This window comes from Mastigoproctus giganteus, chromosome 7 (genome assembly GCF_048544385.1).
Source record: "Mastigoproctus giganteus isolate SK-2022 chromosome 7, ASM4854438v1, whole genome shotgun sequence".
In the NCBI taxonomy this organism is placed as follows: domain Eukaryota; kingdom Metazoa; phylum Arthropoda; class Arachnida; order Uropygi; family Thelyphonidae; genus Mastigoproctus; species Mastigoproctus giganteus.
In genome coordinates this window covers 173,615,554-173,635,947 of record NC_143581.1, presented here as the reverse complement: position 1 = coordinate 173,635,947, position 20,394 = coordinate 173,615,554, and the positions used below count along the sequence as shown (strand labels likewise).

At 38.6% G+C, this 20,394-nt stretch overlaps 1 protein-coding gene across 6 annotated transcripts in view; it reads right to left on the bottom strand.

The window, feature by feature from the left end:
* The window catches only part of lig (ubiquitin-associated protein-like lingerer), a 574,370-nt gene that overhangs the window by 12,773 nt on the left and 541,203 nt on the right, over window positions 1-20,394 (bottom strand). The gene's annotated exons all lie outside the window — the stretch shown is intronic.

The window sequence follows — 20,394 nt, the reverse complement described above, 5'->3', positions numbered from 1 at the left end:
GGATGAATTAGATTGGTCCACTTGATATCGATGGGTCAACTGTTGATGACCCTGCTCAGGTAGCTAACAAACTAAATGAATATTTTGCATCGACATTCACACATGAGGAGTTATTCAGCAAGGGGAATGCCAGAGGTGTATTCAACTCTAGCAGTAAGCTAGAGAATCTTGTAATAACTGAGAGTAAAGTGGAGGAGAAATTGTTGAAGATAAACACAAGAAAGGCACCTGGGGTGGATGGGATCTATCCAGTTATATTAAAGGAGGCAGCAAAGGAAGTAAGCAAACCCTTAGCCATAATTATGAGAGCTTCCTTGGACTCAGGGGAGGTACCCATGGACTGGAGATGTGCAAATGTGACCCCAATTCACAAGGGAGGATCAAAGGCTGACACAAGTAATTATAGACCTGTGAGTTTAACTTCTGTTCCCGGAAAATTAATGGAGGCACTGGTGAAAGAAGCACTGCAGGATCATCTAGACAAGACTTCAGTTATAGCTCGGACACAGCATGGTTTTGTTAAGGGGAAATCTTGCCTGACCAATTTGATTGGATACTATGATGCAGTCACAAAAGAACTGGATGCAGGGAATAACTTTGATATTATATACTTGGATCTTAGAAAGGCTTTTGATACTGTTGCACATGGAAGACTGCTGCACAAATTGGAGCAGTGTGGCATTGGAGGCAAACTACTGCTTTGGATAAGGGGTGGTTGAGGGGGAGAAGACAGGGAGTGGTAATCAATGGACACTGCTCATCGTGGACTAATGTTATTAGTGGAGTCCGTCAGGGTTCAGTATTGGGTCCTTTATTGTTTTCTGTATTTATAAATGATATTGATGATGGTATATCAAGCTTAATGTCCAAGTTTGCAGACGATACGAAGGTTGACAGGGTTGTCAAGGACACTACTGACACTATGCTACTGCAACAGGATCTGGAAAGGTTTAGCAAATGGGCTGAGAGGTGGCAAATGAAGTTTAACATTGACAAATGTAAAGTACTACATATGGGAAACAGCAACCTCAGAGCAACGTATCAAATCTGTTGTACTACACTGACAGTGGTAGAGAATGAAAGGTACCTCGGGGTGGTTGTGCAGGCAGATATGAAGTTCTCTGAGCCGTGCAGACGGACTGCAAGAGTAGCTCATGGTGTATTGTCAATGATATATAGGAATTTTTCTAGCAGAGATAAGGTGATCATTCCCTTGTATAAGGCAATGGTCAGGCCACACCTAGAGTACTGTATACAGGCCTGGAGGCCTCATTTCAAGAAGGATGTAGAGCTTCTGGAACGAGTACAGAGAAGGGCAACAAGATTAGTGAATGGAACAAAGGGGTGCTCTTACGAAGAAAGGCTTAAGTTTTGCGAATTACAGTGTCTGGAGACTAGGCACCAGCGAGGTGATCTGATAGAGGTGTACAAAGCCTTGAATGGTTTGAGCATGTTTAATGCTGATGGGATTCTTCCTCTTGCTGAGAATAATCACCTGAGAGGGCATAAATTCAAATTGAGGAAAGACAGATGTAGGATAGATGTGCGGAAATTTGCCTTTAGCCAGCAGGTGGTTGGTAGGTGGAACAGACTTCCATCCCTTGTTGTGGAAGTTGATAGCCTAAATAAGTTTAAGGCTCAGCTGGACAGGTATTTCGAACGAACAGAGGGGGAAGTGGTTATTTTTTATTTATTTATTTTACTTTTTTTTTTTTTTTTTGGCTGATGCTGCATAAGCTTGCTTTCTTGCATCAAATGCCTCTACTAATGCTAATATGAGAAGCAGTAACCCCAGAATAATGTATCAACTCTGTGGTACTACACTGACAGTGGTAGAGAATGAAAAGGACCTGGGGGTAAATATGCAGGCAGATATGAAGTTTTCTGAGCAGTGCAATGGTAAGCCCTGTTATGTCACTTAGGTGGCAACAAAGGTGTGCAGTGGTTCTCTTCAAGTTGCCTGGTCAGCGTGAAGAGAAAAAGACCAAACCCTTCAGCACATGACAGCACGACAAAACAAATGGCCCTCAGTCCCCAGTGGCTTTCACTCCCCCTCTACTGGCAGCGAGAGGATCAGAGTGGTAGCAGAGGTTGCTAAGAATCTCTGGGTATGACCAGGCTGCCGTGCACGGAAACTGAACTTGGACTGTTACACAACATAAGCTGGGTCATTGGTGAAGACAGGATATTAGAGCTGGAAAAGGAATTAGAAAATGTGAATTTGAATATTATTGGTTTGGCTGAAGTTTATCAAGTTTATCACTTATAAATTTATCAAGTGGAAATCTGCTGTACACCAACGGAAACAGTGAAAGCGAAGGTGGAGTTGGCTTTCTGGTCCATAAAGATATAAAAAACAACATTTTGGAATTCAAAAGTACATCAAGACTACTATGCAAGATTTCTAAGAGGTACAAGCTAAAGGTTATAATGATTTATGCACCAATGTCAAGAGCCATGATGATGAAGAGGTTGAAGAAATGTACACCGAAATTGAGAGCCTTCTAGATGAGCAGAATACCCACTACACTATGATTATGGGGGACTTGAATGCTAAGGTTGGAAAGAGACAAAACAATGCAGAAAGGGAACTATAGGAAATTTTGGAATTGGAGAAAGAAATGAGACGTGCAATTTACAGAATCTCGAGAATGTCAGTAATGAACACTGTCTTCAAGAAAAGGGTGAACAGAAAGTGGACATGGAAGAGCCCAAATGGATTAAAAACTAATGAAATCTACTTCATCCCCTCACTAACAGAAGATATATCCTGATTGATGTTACTATCCTGAACAAGGTAAACGTAGGAAGTGATCACAGAATGGAGCATGCACACTTGATATAGATGTAAGAAAAGAAAGGAAAAATCTGATCTGAGTATGTATATATATATAAAATCTTTATTGTATACAAATGTGGTATATACAATAACACCCTTCACAGCAGCAATGCCAGGGGTTTTACACTGGCTGGTGGATAATAGCCTTGGGGGGTGGGGGGCACATCGAAGTTCGGCTCATCTCCCCAGAGCCAACAATAGAATCAGTGTCAGATTATTTACAGAATATTATGCTTTTGACACAATTTTTTCAATGTATTAATAAAGATAGTCATAGATACATTCATATTTACATTTATTTTATATTTATATTCATAGTTATTCTTGACTTCATTCACAACACATTCATAAAGACATTGTGCTTTGAACATTATTTACAATATAGTGGACATTATTATGGTGCCCTTATCAATGTGCACTTTGCCTGGCAAAGGTCAAGCTCTTAAGGATCTGTCTTCGGTACCTCCGATCCATCGCAAACCTACAGAGGTCGCTGTCAATTGAATGGATTGTGGGAGCATCTCCTTGGGGAGAAAGTGGTCACTTAGCGCCAGTCTGTTATAGTGGGCTGTGAGCGTAGGAGCTGACCCCATCAGTCCAGGTAGAGGGATTCTCCAGCCGCACAGTTCCCAGATGCTTGGCTCCGAGCACATCCCAGTTGTCATTTTGACAGTGAGAACAAGGCGTTTTTCCAATACAGGATCTGAAAGTCGGGCAAAATTAAGTGACATTGCCATCGCAGTCTTTTACTGAGGTGGGCGACAATGTTTTTGCGTGATCCAACGAAGGAGCCAGTATTCGGCAGAGTACATGGGCTTGATGTTGGTAGGGGCCCCGGACCCCCAAATTTCCGAGGCATATAATATACCAGAGTATACTGAGGTGTATATGTACCGATGAATCACATCCAGATCCCTAACGTGGAGTAGTTGTTGTTTTGTGGTCCAGCGCATTTGACAGAATTTTGCTATGAGCTTGTCAATGTGGGGGTTGAAGCTCAGTTTATAGTCGAAGGGGACTCCCAAGTCTGTATGCATCTTGACCACTGGGAAGGGAATACTGTCTAGAAAAGCTTGGATTTCAGTGGGTTGGCGTTCAGAGAAAAGACAATTTGGGCAGGGTTAATCCGGAGGCCAAATTAATAGAGATAGGATCCTAAATCGTGTAACTTTTCACTGATCCTTTTACTGATGTTTGACAGATGTTCGCCAGGGTGAATCTGTGTATATATCTTAATATCATTGGCATAGCAGAGTATGTCTTCTCTCTGTTGCACAAACGGAATAATAACTGCAGCGAATAATGCTCCGGAGAGGACTCCGCTTTGGGGAACTCACGCAGTGATCTTTCTCCAGATTGTGTGTTGGTCCGATTTAAGAATAATGGTTCTGTCAGAGAGCAGGGTTGTGATAAACCACAACTTGTCACCTTTTATGTAGAAGTAGTTTTCTAGGAGGTGAACAAGCGAGGGGGATACTGATGGAGTTGAAGGCAGCTTCCAGGTTGACATATGTGACGGCAAGCTCTGCTTTAGTTTCTAGTGCACTGAGAATGGTGTTGGTTATGGATGTTAAATTGGTGACCGTAGATCTTCCTGGAATGGCATAGTGAATCTGTGGGGGTTTGTGAGGCATGATTTGATTGGTAATAGTTGAAAGTAATGTCTTCTCCATGAGCTTCAAGAGGCTCGAAGAATGAGAGATTGGTCTGAACTGTTTAATGAGGGTTGAAGATTGGCATTTAGGGTGTGGCCTCCCGGCATATCTGTTCTAGAGAGGGGGAAAATAGTACTGCATTAAGACTCCAGTTAAAAATTGATAGTAGAGGATCGATGATAAACAAGCTAAGACATTTAATCATGAATTGTGGCACAAGATCGGGGCCTGTAGTTGCAGTGGGTGGCAATCCATTTATAGCAGTTATAAGCTGCTTCCTGGTGGCAAGCATATCAGTAGGAACGTTGTTGATGGGTAAGTTGCTTGGGTACATTGGGGCTGCAGTGTCTGAGAACTGTGCAATGTGGTCCATCCACAGTTCAAGGTCCAGTGTTTTAGGAATTCTGTGTGCTGAGAGTCATAAAACGATTTGCCTTTTCGTAGGGTTGCATTTAAATGCTTTTTAATTGCAAATGATTTCTGGTGGTCGAAAATTGCCCAGGCTTTGGAGAAGGCAATACGATCTTGTATAGCGCCTGATTCTTTCCATCTCTTATGCAGATTTTGTTTTTCTTGAAAGTTGTTGTTCAATGCTGATGTCCACCAAGCTCTCGAATGGGGAGTGATGCAGACAGTCTTTGTAGCACCATAACTTGCAATGGTTCGAATTCATCTGGTCATGAGGTCCACAGCTAGCCCAAGATCACAATTATTGAGAGCCTCCCAAGGTATCGAGGATGCAGCTTTGAGACATCACGGTGGATCAATGAATTTGGGTGCTGTGATGTCTTTTTTCTTCTTTGGGTCTTGGATATCGAAGTTAGGTGCAGCTAAGTGCAGGAGTATGACAATGGGTTCGTGATCGGATTGAAATAGATTGTGAGGACTGTCTTTGAGGTCGCATGGTGCTGAAGAGAATATCAGATCCAAGAGATTAGATCCTCTCATGGGGTGGCAGTTAAGTAGGCTGATACCCAATGAATTCATACTGCTAATGAGTTTCCTACTAAGATGTGTGAGAGTAGGTGGAAGATTGAAATCTCCACAAATAATGTGCTTAGCAGAGGCGTGGAGGTGATTTACTAGCCAGTGGATCACATCTTCAATTATGTCACTGTTTGGGCCTGGTGGAATGTATACCGTTGCTATGTCTATCAGGATGGCATTGAACTTGAGGGATACCATAGCAGCTTCAAATGCAAGGGATTGGCACATTCTGTGGTATTATAGAATATTGTGACCCCCCATCTATGATCCTCTCTAGAGGAACAGAGCATCTAGTACCCAGCCTGAGGTGCACAGGCAAGGGAGTCCTGCCAATTCCCAAGCCACGTTTCAGCAATGCAGAGAATAGCAAAGGTTTTAGAGAGGAAAAGCTGTTCGACAGTGTCTAGCTTGTTACAAATACTCCTTGCACTTTGATAGATAATTCAATGGTGGTAACCATAGTAACTGAAGTTCGTACAGGTGGAAAGTCTCTTTTTAAGGTTCGCACTGGTCTACTGTGTACCAGGATATCCTTCACAGGTCTGGAGTTCTGGGGATTGTCATTTTAATCTGAGAGTTGGATTGAATGATATGTGGGCAGTTTGTTCTCAGTGAAGTTATCTGATTTCTCACGCGTTTTGTTAGCTTGGTAGCTTTAATTGCTATTGCGTTTGATGTTGATGTCGGTGGTTTATTACAGTTCGTGGCTTCTGATCTAGGAAGGGTTTGATGAGGGTTCCAGAGGGCCATAGCTTTGGATCCAGCACAAAGCTCATCTTCTCTGGGTGGTAGGTAAGAATGAAAGAGGCGTAGGTTGGATAACTGGTTCTTCTCTGTCTCGCATCAATATTCATCCCATGTACTTCTGCAAACATGGTCTTAATGCTGTCTGGTTTAGTAGTCAGTTCCAACTGAGATATAAAGATTTGTCTACGAGTCAACTGCTGTGATGTTGTACGAATTAGAACGAGTCCCCTTCGAGGAAAGTTCTGTGGCATCTCTATCGCCCTGTTGTTCCATGTTCCATTTTATGATATGTTGAATATCTCATCCGGGTTTCTTTTGAGTGAACCTGTTGATTGGTGAGAGGTGGCAGGGAGTAGAGGCTGTCTATAAGCCGTAGTGGTGGGATATTTTGGCTATTGGCAGCATCTTTTTGGCCGGTGACTACTTCTGCAAATGTGGGTCTTGATGCACCCTTTCCAGTATGGATTGTCTCCTTTAACCTTTTAGGTTTGGTATTATTTTGGGTCGATATTATGGAGAGGGCCACCTGAGAGGTCTTTGAGCGGCTACCCCCGGTTGTTAGATGCAGGTTCGGGAGAGTAACCGTCATTGAGCCCTGCATCTCTGCTATTGAGCTGATCCTTATCTCGTTGTATTATGGGTGTCATTGGGCTAAGGGTGACAGGCATACGAGGGATTGCATTATGCATAAATTGGGGAATATGATTCCTTTGAACTTTGGAAACATGTATCAATTCTACTTCTTGTGGCTTGTTTTCCGAGGTTCCCTGAGCCACATTGAGTGCAGCGTTGTTGGGTACACTGTTTTCATTGGGCATTAAATAAGGTCCACAGGGTTTTCATGTGTCGTGATGATTGGTTGTTGATGGCATACCTCTGGATCCATTTAACACTCCGGGTTATCTGCTACTGAGTCAGTTTGACTTGCAGCATGAGTCTGACTAAAGTTTGATGTTTGGACATTTGTTTGTTTATTTTCAACGTCCAAGTCATCCTGGATATCCACACATTCCATTGCATTTGTCATTTGTTCTTTACTTTCACTGCAGAATGGGCAAATGTACTTTTGACATTGCTGCTTGTTGAACCGCTTTATATCACATTTGGTACAGGCCGCACAGTAAAATTGCTGACATGACGTACATTGGATTACTGCTTCCTGATATACTTTACAATGGAAGCACGTGGGAGATCTTGTCGAAATTTCTGATTCTACCATACATTGCCTTTAGGTTGAAATTTGTCTGACTAATTTTTATGCAAATCATTAAACCCGCTTGTATTTTAGGTATTCTTTTGACGATGGTTTGCCCGTGGGAGTCATAATCAGACGGGTTATACAGTACCTTTATGTGCACTTCTGAGGATTAGTATTGATACAACCGCTGTATGTTCTGCTGAGAGGGCAGTTTTTAAAGCTGAAAGGATAGGAGCGTTTAACGTACCCTGGGGGGTTCAGCAGAGCAGGGCCTTGTGCCTTCTCCAGGTTGACCACAATGTCACCATATGCCTTTAGGGCACTAGTGTTTGCTAGCTCTATACGGGTTAGAGCTAGTATAATGGAAGCATTAGCAGAAGAATAGAACATGAAACACCTGTTTGTTTGATGATGGCTCATCTGTGTTGGGCGGAACAAGAGGAATCCACTGGTACTTGAACCATCTGTACGGTCAAGGAGAATTAACTGAAACTTGCTATCTATAAAGAGCATAAACGGACATGACATACATCAACTCGTGCAAGCGTAAATAATACGAAGGTCTTTGAGATAACAGAAGAGGAGAAGAAGCAGTATGTACTGGAACTTAAGAACAAGTTTAAGCGTCTGCTGACTGCTCAAGAGCAAGATATCGACGAGGAATATTACAACTTTCTGAAAGTGATAAAGCCCAAGAAACCTATAGGTAAAAAGAAATCCAAATAAGAAAAAATTAGTCAAGAAACACTTATCATGATGAACCAAATACAAAAAACTAAGAGCAAGATAAACACTGACAAGGACAAAATTGAGGATTTAACACAAGAAAAGTAGAACAAGCATTAAGGGAAAAAAAGAACTAAAATCAGCAGCCATGAGTTGTAATATAGAAAGACAAATGATACTGAAACTGAAGATCAGCAATGGTGTACTTATAAATAGCAGAGAAGGCATAATTCAAATAGCAGAAGACTACTATAGAGAATTATACAAGGAGTGAGGGAATGATACCAGCAGTGGGGAAGATGGATCGAAAACTAGTAACACATATGACATACCTGATATCCTTCCTGATGAGGTAGAACATGCATTGAAGAAAATGAAGAATCAGAAAGCTCCAGAGGAAGATCAAGTTACTGTAGAGTTGTTAAAATTGGGAGGAAGAGACACGACATAAAAACTGGCAAGACTCTTCACATAATGCATTAGAAAAGGTGTGATGCCTAAGGAATGGAATAATGCAATCATAGTTTTGCTGCATAAGAAAGGATATAAATCAGAAATTATAGATCAATTAGCTTGTTTTCCCAAATCTACAAGTTGTTCACAAGGGTCATTAGAAAGAATACTCGATGAGAATCAACTGAAAGAGCAAGCTGGATTTAGGACAGGATTCTCAACTATGGACACCTTCATGTAATATCAGAGATAATGGAGAAAGGAAATGAAATGAATATAAAACACCGTTATGGCTGGCATTTGTGGATTATGAAAGGCATTTGACTCCATACAGCACAAGGCAATGTTTCGGGCACCCCATATATTATGATTTTGAAGAAAATATACGAGAATGCTACCTCCTTTATTAGACTAGACAAAGACAGTAGCAAATTTAAAATTGAGAAAGGAGTTCAACAAGGAGACACAATATCTTCAAAGTTGTTTACTGCTGCCCTCAAGGAAGTTTTCAGAAGATTAGACTAGTTGCAGAAAGGAGTCACTGTGAATGCAGAGTACCTAAACCATTTACAATTTGCATATGAGATTGTGGTCATAAGCAATGATCCCAAAGAATTAGAGGAAAATCTTAATTGTTATGTAAAGTTAGTAAGGATTTTGGACTAAAGATGAATATGGCTAAAACAAAAGTAATGATGAACAAGTATGCCACAGAAAGGGATATAATGATTGAAGGAGCAGTAATTCTGATAATATCTGAGATAATGCGTTTATCTGATAATATTGGTCAAAGTATTTGGTTTTTTGGTTTTTTTTTTTTTTTAGGAGCATTAGCAACTAAGGCCATATTGCTCCGGGATATGCGGTGGGCATTCCCTGACCTTTCCGCATCCGGTGGTGACGGGCTTGAACCCCGGTCTAATTAAGAAGTGTGTGCTACGCACTGCTGGTTCTCCTTCCCACCTGGCTACAAAGGATCCAATGGTCAAAGTAATTCTTGCACATACTTCAAGAGTTCTTATCAGTTACCCCAACTGGACATTATCTAGATGTTCTGGGGCAGAAACGTTTCAAGTGAGCGGGTAGCTAATGCCAGGGAAGCGAGCCTTAAAAACTTCAAGGGTTGTTAAATATACAAGAACAGTAAGTCTTAATTGTTTATATAGTAATGTTAGAAGTGTCGTCAATAAAATGAGCAAATTCGAACTGCTGGTTAAAACAAGTAACGCGGACATAATAGGGCTTACGGAGACGCGGTGCCACCAGGAAATTGGGGATGATGAGTTTCAGTACGGCTTGTATAATGTATTTAGGAAGGATAGGGTAGATAGAACGGGTGGTGGGGTAATGCTTCTTATCAGAAGCAGCCTGAGTGCGACGATAGCTTTCCCCAATTCAGACGTTTCACATGCTAGTATAGAATCTGTATGGTGGGAGATAGTTTGAAACAAAAGTATAATGCTAGTAGGAGTAATCTACAGACCAGGTGATTGTGAAGATTATGACGAAAGCCTCTACATGCAAATGGAATGGGCAAGTAAGCGTCAATTATGGGTGATTTCAATCTGCCTCTAATTAATTGGAGTAAATGGGAAGGAAACTCGAAATGGGGAACAAAATTTTTAAATCAACTAGATGACTGTTATTTGTATACATATGTCAGGGAAAGTACTAGAGAAAAGAATATCCTAGACATCATCATCACCCATGAATCACATGACATAACAGGGCTGACAGTAGAGGAACCAGTAGCAGGAAGTGATCACGGAGTTCTACGGTGGATTATGATGAGAGAGATAGCAGTAGTAAAAGGCAAAGGAATGGGTTTTAATTTCAGAAAAGGAAATTATGATGCCTTAAGGTACTACATGGCCTCTATTAACTGGGTACATATTACACAGAGAATGAATACAATTAAACTGTGGTATGCTATTAAAACATTAATCACAGATGCCTTGAATGCGTATTTACCATTAAAAAAATATACTCCACGAGGAGGGTTCCAAGTTGTATGAATAGTGAAGTTGCCATATTACTTGAGCAGAAAGAGGTGGCATGGTAAGGTTACAGAGCAATAAAAAGTACTGAAGCCTATAACAGCTACAAGATGATCTGTAATAGACCACAGAAAAAGTTCGACAGGAAAAGGCAGTTTATGAGAAATCACTAGCAAACAGAGCAAAGAGGGGGTTAAGGAATTCTTCACATATATAAATGCCAAGAAGAGCAGGACAAACCAGATCGGACCTTTACGTAAGGGAAAGGGGATAGCATTAAATACACCAGCTGCCGTTGCAGATGAACTCAACAGTTATTTTGCATCGATATTTACAAATGAAAAACCTTTTGTGGCAATGGGAAATTGTGGGAGCAAAGTTGAAAAATATGTAATTAATGATACTAAAATTTCATAAGTTTATTTAATGAAAAAACGTTCGAGCCTACAGGCCAGTAAGGCTCCTGGAGTTGATGGAATATACCCTATAATCTTAAGGGAGGCAGCAAGTGAGTGCATTGAACCATTGAGGCTAATTATGCGAACACAACTAGACTCTGGGGAGATTTCGTTGGATTGGAAAAGTGCCAATGTATCTCCTATACATAAGGGTGTCTCTAAGTGAAGTGGGAAATTATTGACCTGACAGTCTGACTTCAGTGGTAGGGAAAATCATGGAGGCAATGACCAAGGGTGGAATGCAGGATCATTTGGATAGAATTAAAATTCTCAAGGATACTCAGCATGGTTTTGTAAAGGGAAAATCATGTTTAACAAATCTGGTTCACTATTTTGAAAGGGTCACTCTTGAGCTGGATTTAGGGAATAATTTCGACATTGTTTATTTAGATTTCAGCAAAGCTTTTGACTCAGTCCCACATGAGTGGTTGCTTTATAAGCTGGAACAGCTTGGAATCACTGGGAAAATCCTTAGATGGACAGTAGGATGGCTTCAGGGCATGAGGAAAAGGGTTGTGATAAATGGCTATTCCTCAGATTGGGTTGATGTAAGAAGTGGGGTTCCCCAAGGATCAGTATTAGGACCACTGTTGTTTTTAATTTTCATAAATGACATTGACGAGGGGATAGAGAGTATGATGTCTAAATTTTCAGATGATGTTAACATTGGTAGAGTAGTTAATGATCACTGTCAAAGCTAAGCTTCTTCAGAGAGACCTAGATAGACTTCAGGAATGGTCAGAGAAATGGCAGCTATGCTTTAATCCAACAAAGTGTAAGGTATTACACCTGGGAAACAGTAATCCCAAAATAACTTATTCACTTGGTCGAGTTCAACTAAACCCAGTACTGGAGGAAAGGGACTTGGGCGTTACGATAAACAGGTTGCAAGGAAGGCCCATGGTGTCCTGTCGATGATCTATCGAACTTTTGCAAGTAGAGATAGGGACGTGATAATCCCATTATATAAGGCTTTTGTTAGACCACACTTGGAATACGGTGTTCAAGTATGGAGACTGCACCTAAAGAAAGACATCGAGCTTCTTGAAAGGGTGCAAAGACGGGTAACTCGCCTGGTAAGATCGCTAAAAGGGCGTCCTTATGAAGAATGACTTCGAATATGTGGGTTGCAAAGTTTGGAAACTAGACACCTTAGAGGAGATTTGAATGAGGTGTTTAAGGCTCTGAGAGGCATCAATAAAATTATTTATTTGGTTTTTAGGAGCATTAGCAACTAAGGCCATATTGCTCTGGGATATGCGGTGGTCATTCCCTGACCTTTCCGTATTTGGTGGTGACGGGCTCGAACCCTGGTCTAATCAAGAAGCGTGTGCTACGCACTGTTGCTCCTTCCCACCTGGCTATGGAGGTGCCGTCAATAAGATGAATGAGGACGAAATCTTCAAGATTATAAATGATGCTAGAACTAGGGGACGTAAATTCAAGTTACGGGGGAAATGTTTAAATTAGACTGTAGGAAGTTTTTTAGCCAGCGAGTTATAAATTACTGGAATAAGTTTCTTACGTGGGTGGTAGAGGCTGACAGTTTGGGGAAATTCAAAGATCATCTGGATAGTACCTTCGCGTGAGGGAAGTGCATAGGATAATAGGTATTTTTTTTTATCATTGTGTTTTTTTTTGGCTGGTGCAGCATAAGCTATAGGCTTTCTTGCACCATGCGGCCATTACTAATATTAATTGAAAAGGTGGAGTCATACACTTATCTGAGACAAATCATTAGCTGTAATAATGATAAGTGGCTAGAAGTCAAGAGAAGAATAAATTTTGGATGAATAGCATTCAGGAAATATAGTCGCATACTGAGGAGCAATATCCCAATTTGTCTGAAACGTAAAATAATGAACCAATGTATACTCCCCTCCATGACTTATGGAAGCGAAACTTGGGCACTCACCAAAAGAATGGAAGAGAAGCTGAGAACAACACAGCAAAGAATAGAATGAATTATATTCGGAATCAGACTGTTAGATAAGAAGAGAAACACATGGATTAGGCAGCAAACTCAAGTAAAGGACATTCTTATCAAAACTAAAGAATAAAATGGTCTTGGGCAGGACACAGCTTGAAGACATGATGACAGATGGACTAAGAAAATACAGAATGTTACCCAAGAGGAGCTAGAAGAAACCCTGGAAGACAACAACGGAGATGGACAGATAAAATTCATGAATTTGTGGGTAGTAAATGGATAGCCATTGCACAAAACAGAAGGAACTGGAAAGTTGCTTGAGAGGCCTTCATCCTGCAGTGGACTGAAAATGGGCGATGATGATGATTACTACATTCTGGCTATTCACATTTCTCTTTCCGTTCTATATCTAGTTAATCAGTAACTAACTCTTCCCGAAAGCTTCTCATCTTCATATTTTTTCACATGGCACTCCACGTAGGCATTGACAAGCAATATACCAAGTATATACTTTATTGCTAATTTACAGTACCACTTTATCCCCTTTCTTAGCATTGTGTCATGTGAACCCGTGTCGTCCGACAGATCAATGCCTGCAAGTAGTTTTTGTTTGGTTTCTTTTTGTCTTCCATTACTGTTGGAGGGTCCATCAACCATTTCGGAGGCATGCTTCGTTGTCAGTAGTCTCACATCTCTCGAGTATCCTGCCACTTTAGAACAATAATTCCATTTTTTTCTTCCTTCGAGATCATCTCCCCTTTATCTAGCTTTGAGTACGGCTCCTTTAGGTATAAATTTTTTACAGGCTTGTAATGTACCAACAATGTGAGTTTTTTGATGAAGAAAGATAACGCCAGATTATAGCTCGTTTAAAAATTGTCCACGTACAAGGTGCAACCTTTATTTAGAAGTCCTTCAGATAATTCTTCGCAGATAAACTTACAGATTTTCTATAATTTTAAGATTTACCTAAATAAATTTTTCTCGACCAGGTATATCCTTCAGTGGAACATAACTTGAACAGCTTGATTCCATATCTGTGAGCTCTATTTGGTGTATATTGTCAGAATATCAGGGTGCTCCTCCAAGGACGTAATCTTGGCTGAGGAAAAATATTTTCTGAAATTTCAGCTGCAAAACATCTGTGTGTTGTATCTTACTGAGCCTGTCCCCTGGAATGGCGGTTTCATTGTCTGAAAAGTGAATGAGGCGTAACAATTCAAATCTGTCACGAGACAATTTTTGTTAAGTGATTTTTATAGATAGGTTTCGTTGACCATTAAGATGCAATACTGCCCAATCTTACTTATTAGTCCCATCCACATGAGAAGCCTGAAAAATTTTCTTATCTCATCAGCAGTTGTTGGAACCCACTTTTTTATGCCTCAGTTATGAAGCTCATAACTGAGTCATTTGAATTTTCTGTTCGGCATGTTTGTTTCTGTTACAATAAGATTTATGACTTCATCAAAAAATAATGAAAACACCTCAAGACGAGTAATATCCCTTGATATGCCCTGATTTGCCTGTGAAATCAAATCTATTTTGGCATCCTTCATATTCATTTTGCTTCAATCTCAGGTTTTTCAATCTTTTCAATTTGCTCATGAATGTTTTCTTCTGCCATCCAGTCTCGAAACACTTCTACAAAATTTTCTGGTTTTTCAGCAACTTCTTCATTTGTTGAAATATCCCAGTCAGGATCTTTTACCAAATCAGAGTCGAAATCTTCTTTTTCATCTTCAGAACTACTAAGATTTTCAGCAATTTATCTCAGTTCCTCTTCTTTTAGCCATTGCTTTTTAGATTTTATTTTTTTTTATACAACACACTTGTACAAATTTGTGGAGGAACACACAACACAATATAGTGGGTAACACAGTGTGCTAACAAACTTGTTTTGACAAAATCTTTAACAAAACTTATTGCGGCACGTTGGGGAGTTTATTTTATTGCCCTTAGTTTATTACGGCACGAGCCCATGCGATAAACTAATCACAAATAACCTTCATATGTGTGCCGTAATAGCGTCATATGCATGCCTGACATGGCTTCTCAAGAAATAAAGTAACCTACAGGGCCACAATACGACACAAAAAAAAAAAAAAAAAAACTTTTTTGATATTTTAAGCAAAAATATGACAACACTAACATTACAATATTTATTTTAGAATTACTGATCAAATCATTTACTAAATATTTTTTGGCCCCGAGGGAAATTTTTTTCTTAAACTAGCAAAGGCAATCAATGTGCTAAAGAAGCATTGCAGGATCATCTAGACAAGTACTGCAGTTATAGTTCAGACATAGCATGGATTTGTCAAGTCCATGCTATGTCTGAACTGGCCAATTCGAACAGTCGACTGACCAATTTGATTGGATACTACGATGTGGTCACAAAGGAACTGGATGCAAAAAATAATTTTGATATCATATACTTGGATTTCAGGAAAGCCTTTGATACCGTTGAACATGGAAGACTGCTATACAAATTGGAGCAGTATGGCATTAAGGGCAAGTTGCTGCTATGGGTAAAGGGATGACTGAGTGGGAGAAGACAGAGAGTGATAATTAATGGACATTGTTTGTCATGGTTTAATGTTATTAGTGGAGTTCCCCCGTGGCTTGGTGTTGAGCCCATTGTTGTTTTCTATATTTATTAAAGCTATTCATGGAGGCATATCAGGCTTAATGTCCAAGTTTGCAGATAATACAAAGGTTGATAGGGTGGTTAATGACAGTATGCTATTACAATAGGATCTAGAAAAGTTAGGCAGATGAGCTGAGAAATTGCAGTTGAATTTTAACATTGACAAATGCAAAGTAACCCTAGAGTAATGTACCAACTGTGCAGTACTACACTCAGGGTAGTGAAGAATGAAAAAGACCTGGAGGTAATTGTGCAGTCAGAGCAACTCATGGAGTCTTGTCAATGATATACAGGAATTTTGCTAGCAGGGATAGGGAGGTGATTATCCCTTCACATAAGGCAATGGTCATGCCACACCTTGAGTACTGCTGGAATCAGTACAGAGAAGGGCAATGAGATTGGTGGGGAGGAACAAAGAGTTGCTCTTACCAAGAAACAATTAAGTTCTGCTTGCAGTGTCTGGAGACTGGGCACCTGCAAGGTAATCTGATTGAGGTGCATAAGGCCTTGTATGGTCTGAGTAAGTTCAATCTTGAAGGGATGCTTCCTCTTTGCCAGGGTATGCACTTGAGGGGCATAAATTCAAACTGGGGAAAGACAGTTGTAGAATAGATGTACAGAAATTTGCCTTCAGACTGGACAAACTTTTAGAGTGAATGGATGGATGAAATGGAGGGTTTTTTTTAGCTGATGCTGTATAAGCTTGCTTTCTTGCATCATTTGCCTCTACTAAATACTAATTCAGCCAACAGGCTAAAATGTTATTTAGGCAATTAAATTATGGTACCATAAAAATTTCTTGTTCATACAGTACAGATACCGCGGCTACATTAAGAAAAGATAACATTATCTGTTGTGACTGCTTGATGAACTTATCAACAGTATCCCTTGATGAAGCTTATTAAGGCCTCGGGTAAATAATAATAAAAGAACTACGGCTGAAACTGTATGATTTTCTAAAAGAATTGAAAAATGGGGACAAGGAACACAGAGAATAACTGAAACTGTTGTTAACTTGATAAACCAAATCAGCTAAGAAAGTGAAAGGTGGGAAGTTGATACAGATTGATTAAAACCAAAACAGAAAATTATAAATAGCCTCTTACAAGATGAAGAGGACCAAGGAGCCATTAAATGAATTTGCTGAAACAAAGATGCTGGTTTAGGTTTTAACACATGTAATGAATGGGCTATAGGATATAACATCCCCAAATTTTGCTGTTGTGTCAACTCCTCAAACATGCTTTAGAAAAGAGACTAAGCAAAGTAAAACAGGAAATCTGTGATTTTTTTTAAGTGAATACAGCACTATATTGTGTAATACAGTCCATTCCGGTTATTTGGGACACATCGGGACTAGTGCATTTTGGCCCGATTAAGCGGCTGCCCCGATTATCTGAAGTTTCACGTAAATAGTTAAAAATACAATGTACTCCCCTCTTTACAATTGGTTCACTGTACAATCAAATCACGTTACGACGAACTCACCACAGTAAAGTACTGTTCACTATACGATGTGTAGTAAGCGCCGGTCATTGCGATCACGTTTGTGAACTGAATTTTAATTCTATTAAACACCGATTCTAATTAGCGAAAATAGGAGGAATATTATCCACAGGCTATAAAAGCAGAGATATATTAAGCACAAATTTACCCTTTATTACCTTACCAATTAAAAATTAAATGATACGTGAAAATCGGAAGAATATACGCAATAATCGGAATAATTAATACGTACTGTAATATGTACATACGAACTAGTTGACATTTCTGTTCACTGACATTTGTGGGTGGGGGTTAAAATTTAAAACAGTAAAAACATAAGCAATCAATAACAAAGAACACGGCACACACAAATTGCAAGAAACACGATACGCACAAGTGAGAACGGAGTAACGAGTTACAAAGCTTTAAAAAATAGGAATGAAGAGAAGATCTGAAAATAAATTTTTTTATATGATTGAAGATTTCGTGGAAGTGTAAACACATTTCATCATAATAACCCACAGAATTCCAGCTGTCGGTATTATCACAAATTCAGTAAGATCGAGTTTACTGTCCGTTTGTGATAGATTTCACTAACAGAAAAGCCCAATAAACAGATGACTGCTAATTGTTTTTATTGTTTTATGGTTGTGACCTGCAGAATTTCGACCGAACCACGTGGTACCGTTGGAGACAATCGTAAGGTAATCTCCAGTGCTGCGGTCTCCTGCCACGATTAAACAGCACGCTGTCCCAATTAAGCAAAGTAAACCCTGGCTATTTTCTCAATTGGTTTCTGTTTTTTAAGATTTGTCCCAAATAAATTGGCTGCCCCGATTAACCGGTGGCCCAAATAATCGGAATCCACTGTATATTCTGAATAATAATAAAAAAAAAAAAAAAAAAAAACACCACCATGTAAAAGGACAATTTATGTATATAATGGTTTATGCAATAATTTGCTAATCTGAATACTTTGGTAATTCATAGCAGTCTCCCTGCATTAATTAGTTCAGATTATCAGCAACTGCACTGTATAATTTTTCTACAAAGAAAAATTATAGAAGAGCTATGAGATATTAATAACCTTCATTTAGGATTTATTGATCTTGAAAATGAATATGACAGAGTGGCTAAAAATTTTTTTTGAATCTTTTAATAAAATGGTAAGTTAATGGCAAAATTTAAATCTGAGTGATCTAAAAATTGGATTATTTTTACTAACATATGATGTGCTCTTAAATAGATGCTTGTAAGACCTTCAAGAATCTCTCAATAAATTAGATAAAGGTTGAAGACAATGTGATGAAAATTAGTTATAAAAAAACAACAGTTACATAAGACAGGAAAGACAAGGAATATTTAGAGTCAAATCAAAATTCACATGTTTTACCCACATTTGATTTCAATCATGGAGAATTTTCTGCTCTCCCTGAATACTGAGCACCAAGTGTTTTTGGGCTTATGTTCAGCTCAAATATAAATATCATTATCCATGGTTCTGAATAGGTTTATAATATCTTTTTAAATTGTAGTGTCACAAGAAGAGGCTCTGCTATATATTTAAAAATATTCAACACTGCCAGGACAGATGTTTTGAACCTCACTGGCTTCTCGTCAGCTTGCAGATGGTCTTCTTTTAGAGAATAAATGCATGCTAAACTGTGACCAATGTATTTTGTGTAAGTGAATAGCCAAGCAGAGTAGAAATACCTCTATAATTCTACAGTACCATACTGCATAGGACAAACAGTCCAATTCCAGGCATTAAAGGTTAAAATTACAGTCATTAACATTTTTAAATGTAAGTTTTACTTTTACACACCACTTGGCTGTTCACTTAGACAAAATACATTATTAACAGTCCAATATACATTTGCTAATAGAGACAACCCACCAACTGATGAGAAGTCAGTGACTTTAAAAGAGCTGTCCTGGCAGTGTCATAGATTTTCAAATGTACAGAGATTCACCTATTCTGGTGATGCTATACAATTCAAAAAGCTATTAGCAACTTAGACAGAACTGTGGATAGCAGTTCTTTCTTTCTAAGTTGCTAATATCTTTTTAAATTGTATAAATACCCTAATTTTAGAGTGAATGGATGGTTTGCCATGAATAAATAATAAAACTATATTTGAACTTATACAGTTGAAACAAGAGTCCAGACAGACTTTCATGAACCTGTCAACACCTAGTGGAGAAGGTTGGTTGGTTGGTTGGTTGGTTGATTTGGGTTTTACTGGCGCATTAGCATCTAAGGCTATAATGCGCCAAGACCAGGTATATATAAAAATTAATATATAAATATAAAACCTAATTAATTAGGCCACCATGTCCACATCTAAAGATAAATCAATAAAAGAAATAACAATAACATATAAATTTTAAATATGATTAAAAACCTTTATTGCTTTCAAAAAGTTAAAAATAGCAGACACACTGTCATCCTAGTGGAGAAGAACTGTAGTTTTTATAACTTTTTATCTTAAGTGTATGAATTGGATATGTTTAAGCTACCCTATTTGTGATAGGTTTGCAGGAAGTTTTATATTAAGTAGATTAATTCTTGGAATTTAAAAATCACTCAATAGCTATGGCGTCATGTGTGAATAATTTGTAAGTGGAATTCAACTTAATGGGGATTAACTGTAAAATTGATTTAAGGAACATGGGAAGATAACTGAATGTGCTTGCTAATAATACATTAGGGTTTGCTGTCACTGTTGATCCAAATTTCACAGTACTAGTGCCTATATAGCAGGCATTGAAGTTTTTCTAGTATGGAAAAAGATATGCTATATTATAGATATCCTTAATACTGTATTTGAATGTTTGTGCATACTGTTGAAATATGTTCTGAATTTTGTTATATGCATAAAAGAAAATGGTACAGAAGGATGAGTCTGGTTATTGTTTTTTGTGAATGATTGCTTAATTGTTAAAGGAATTAATAATTTAATTATTACTTCTGATATAGTATTATGTATTTTTGAGGAAGATATTTTTTCTTAAGAAAGGCATTTACTAAGTATTGTAATTCAATTTTAAGATGTTCATACTTAAAGCAATATTTCATGACACTAACATAATCTGTGTATATAAAAAAGATTTCTTAACAATATATGGATGATGTGAGCAAATGTGCAGAAATATTTATATATATTATATATGAATTTATTATTTAACTTGGCTCATAGTAGATTAATATACTCTAGAACTGGAAAAAGACAATTTTAATTTTTTAAACTTAAATACAATAACCAATT